Source organism: Drosophila persimilis, unplaced genomic scaffold (genome assembly GCF_003286085.1).
Source record: "Drosophila persimilis strain 14011-0111.01,24,50 unplaced genomic scaffold, DperRS2 tig00000000-arrow-pilon, whole genome shotgun sequence".
Taxonomy (NCBI): domain Eukaryota; kingdom Metazoa; phylum Arthropoda; class Insecta; order Diptera; family Drosophilidae; genus Drosophila; species Drosophila persimilis.
In genome coordinates, this window is record NW_020825288.1 from 3103737 (window position 1) to 3107734 (window position 3998).

Below are 3998 nucleotides of genomic sequence, written 5' to 3' on the forward strand. Positions count from 1 at the left end.
TTGCCGTCTGTTTTTGGGCGATCGCGTAATTAAAAGTCTATAAAAAGCGGCAATATGTGCTAACCAGTTTGGACGGTTGCCATGATTTTTCTTCGATTTTTTCCGAGCGTTTGTTCCCTTGCACACGAATGTGTTACAATTCACAATTTTTTCTTGTGCCATGATGTAATGAACTTAAATGTTTCGTTTTTGTTACCATTTCGCATTCGAGTCCGGCCTAATAGATACTTTCTAGCACATGCAAATCTATGGTTGGCCAAAAGAGACCAACAAGGGAGGGAAGGGGAGGGAGTCAAGCAACTGTTGCTGGCCATAAATAGGCAATTTGGCGCTTTGGCCGTTTAACACCAACATCAACATCAACATCATCGGGTTGCGAGCTGCGAGCTGCGAGCTCCGTGGCAGCAGCCTCGCAACGAATCGAATCGAATCGATTATCATGCACTTAACACCAACAGCTCTTTAACCCGAGAGCCGAAACGAGCCAAACGGCTCTTACCCTTAAAGGTTTTTGTGCAGCAATTTTTGGGGAAAATGTTTTCAATCAGAAACTAGGCGGTAACTGCAGCCAGATCCAAGCCAGAGCCTTACGATGATTGCTCTGCTCTCCACACCAGGCATGATCGCATCATCGTCTTCATCTTCATCGGGCAGAAGAGCGGCAGGAGAGCTACCATGAGGAGCAATCAAGGCCAGCTCTCAGTCGGAGCAGCAGCAGCAGCATCATTATCAGCCTCGGCCGGGGCTCCGTGCTGATTATCAGCATGTGCACTGGCTGCTGCTGCTCGATGTTGCTGCTCGATGCTTCTGATGACGATGCCGATGACGACGAAGTCGCCGCATGTGCTTTTGCCCTCGATCCATAGATCAAGATCATAAATAGCAATAAGCAACCCAGACAATGTCTGCTAACTGTTTCAGGCAATCAATCAATCCATCTGAGCCGCTGCTTGGCCGCAGCCTCAGCCGCAGCCAGCAGCCAGCAGCATTTCGCGAGTGCTGCCCCATTTGGAAAGTTCATTCAGTTGCGCTTCAGTTTTTCCTAAGCCGCCTGGATATCCTGCAAACAAAAAGGTTCGAGTATATTGGAGTGCGCCTAGAATTTGCGACAGGCCATGGGGAATCTGCGTCCTACAGGGTACCTCGGAGTTGTAAACACTCTCAAGTACTCGTGCTTCTTTGGAGTCAAAACGTGATCGATTGATTTGCGCGATCGAAGCGCTGCAACTGCAACTAAAGCTGCAACGGCAAGTTCAACGAGCCGATTGACTGACTGACTGACTGACTGACTGCTGACTAGATAATTGTGGCGTTCTCCTGCTGTTGATGCCACTTTTTGCACTAAACAGCTGGGCCAGACTCTCACCATGCCCCCTCGGTGCATTCCACACCCGGAGTGACGCTCTCTCTCTATCTCTCTTCGTCTCTATCTCGCTGTTTGAGCCAAACTCGCTCTCCGATGCGCTGAAAGCGGGCAATCTGTCAGGCTGACAGTTGGCCCAGTCGCAGAACTCTCTGCCGGCCGAGCGGCCGCTGTCGGCATTGCATTTGATGATTGATGATTGCTGAAACGCGAACGAAATTATGATTAAATAAGTAATTGTAGTTAAACAAAACGGCGACGACAACCGCCACAGCCATAGCCACATCAACCTGACCACGACCACTGGGCTGGCAGAAGCAGACGAAGCAGCAGCTAAATGCTAAGCAGCGAATCAGTTTTTTTTTCAGTATTTTTGTTTTTTGTTTTGGCATTGGCCAAGTGCAGTTAGCCGTGCACGAAGATGGCGAAGACGACGATGGCGATGACGATGGCGATGACGTTGAAGCCAGCTTCAATGATCTTGACGGTTTCCTTTCCTTCAACTCCCCTCCCCTCACCGACAATTGGTTAGGCATTGGCAAAACGTCAAAGTCAGACTCAAAGACTGTGGTAACGGATGACAAGGTCTAGTTCAAAGCCACTTTGGTGGTCGTTCCCCCATTCCTAAGGTCAAATGTTAACACACAAATTGGACCACACAGATGCACAGATACTGCTCTATTAATATATATAGAGACCTACAATATACTCGTATGTATGAGGAGCGTGAAATGTTACCCACTCCATTTTAGCACTCGTAATAAATTCAAAAACGTTCGGCAATTAAATCGTAAATTTTTACAACTACAAATTTACAGTTATTAAAAACATAATTTGTTGTAGTTGTCCGGTATTATTAATTACTACAACAGTTTGGTGTCACGCTGTAAAACAACGGACTCGCAGAGTCAGAGGCAAAGACAGTCGGCGGAGTGGCAGGCGGCGGAGAAGGAGAAGGCAGCCCAAGCGAAAGACTTAGGCAACGAACTTGAGTTCAATCAACATTTTCAATTAAAAGGTATTTGCTGCTGCTGCGCCGGCTGCTGTGGCAAGTCATGGGTGTAGTGGCACGTTTTTCTGAACATTATGTTCAGGCCAAGTGCGAGGGTTGCATCGCAAGTTGGGCAAATGCAGAGGGAAGATCAAGTGCTGACTTGTCGAACCACCCGCAGCTATTGACGAAGTCGGTTTTTGCCGGAGCAGCACGTGTTCTGGCCAAGTTTGTAAATGAAATGCTCAGGCTCTGATCCGCTGCTAATCGTCCATATTTGCCAATGTCGTTCGCCCCGCTAGTTGGCTGGCTGGTTCTCTTGGCCATTTGCTTGGCATCGATGCTTATCGACAGAATGTGTTGAGTGTGCAGCCATAACAATACCATGCCACAATGCCACAAACAATAACCAAACAGATGGAGAAAAAATTAATTAGAACAAAATACACAGACCAAAAAATAGCGAAAACCAAAACGAAAAGATATCTACAAACAATGGGCGTGTCGCCCGCTGAAAACATTTGCTGCATTTCGTATTTGTTGGGCAAAAAAATAGAAATAGCAAAAACAATTGGCCAACAAATTGTGGCAGTCCGCAGGTCCGTCCACAATTCACAATTACAAATGCAATGGCATACAATGCCAGGGCGTATCGCGATTTATGTTTCTATGAATTATTTGCTAAATTGGCGGGCCAACAATTGACGAAAAGGTTTTCCATCTGCACTGGCACGGATTGACCGGTTTGGCTATCTCCCAGTACACGGCTGTACACATGCCAGACACACGGACAGGGGACAGGAGACAGGAGACAGGGGACAGGGGACAGGGGACAGAGGACATATAGGCAGACAGTTTCCAACTAATTAGGCGTGGTGGCTTTTAATCAAAACGATTAAAATGCTTTCGGACAATATTTTTCCACGCCTAATCAAAGACTTTATGCCATTTTCTGCATGACAGCTGCAATGGCCAACAAATCTGGGAGTCGGGAATGGGTGGCCGGGGCACGGGCACTGGCACTGGCACTGGCTCTGGCTGATGGCAGGAGGCAGGGCGTGGCTATATCAAATTGTGGTACAATTTATTAAAAACGAAATATGTGTGAGCCGGGGCGAGTGGCGTGGAGTCGCAGTGGAGTCGGAGTCGGGCAACCGTGGACGCAATGCATTCGGACGATAACAAGTTGTCGAACCAGATGTCAAAGCGATTTGCAAATATTTGACAAGCGCAAGACCCCAACACCAACAAGAAGGAGTACATCGGGCATTGGATGCGGTGCGGAGGGAGGGGATCCATCCAAAGTTGATTTAAAGATGTGGGAACTAATGGCAGTATCCGGATTACACAGATACTTGGCAGGTTAGTTGTTATTGGATTGATTATAAGAATTCTTTGGGGGAATATCTACAGGCTATGGTTCCTATATGAACAGCTAGTCCCTTCCCTCGATGTGTGCATCATAATCAAAGAAATAAAACAATAAAATATAGTCATTTCAGTAAGATTTCCCCCGAATATGCATGTTTCACAAGCCAGGCGCAATTAAGATTCAAATCCGAATGTTGAATGCATTACTGGCGCGCTTATCTGGAAGCCAGCCCAAAAATCTTCTGCTTCGAGGGCCTCCATCTCGTCGCTGGG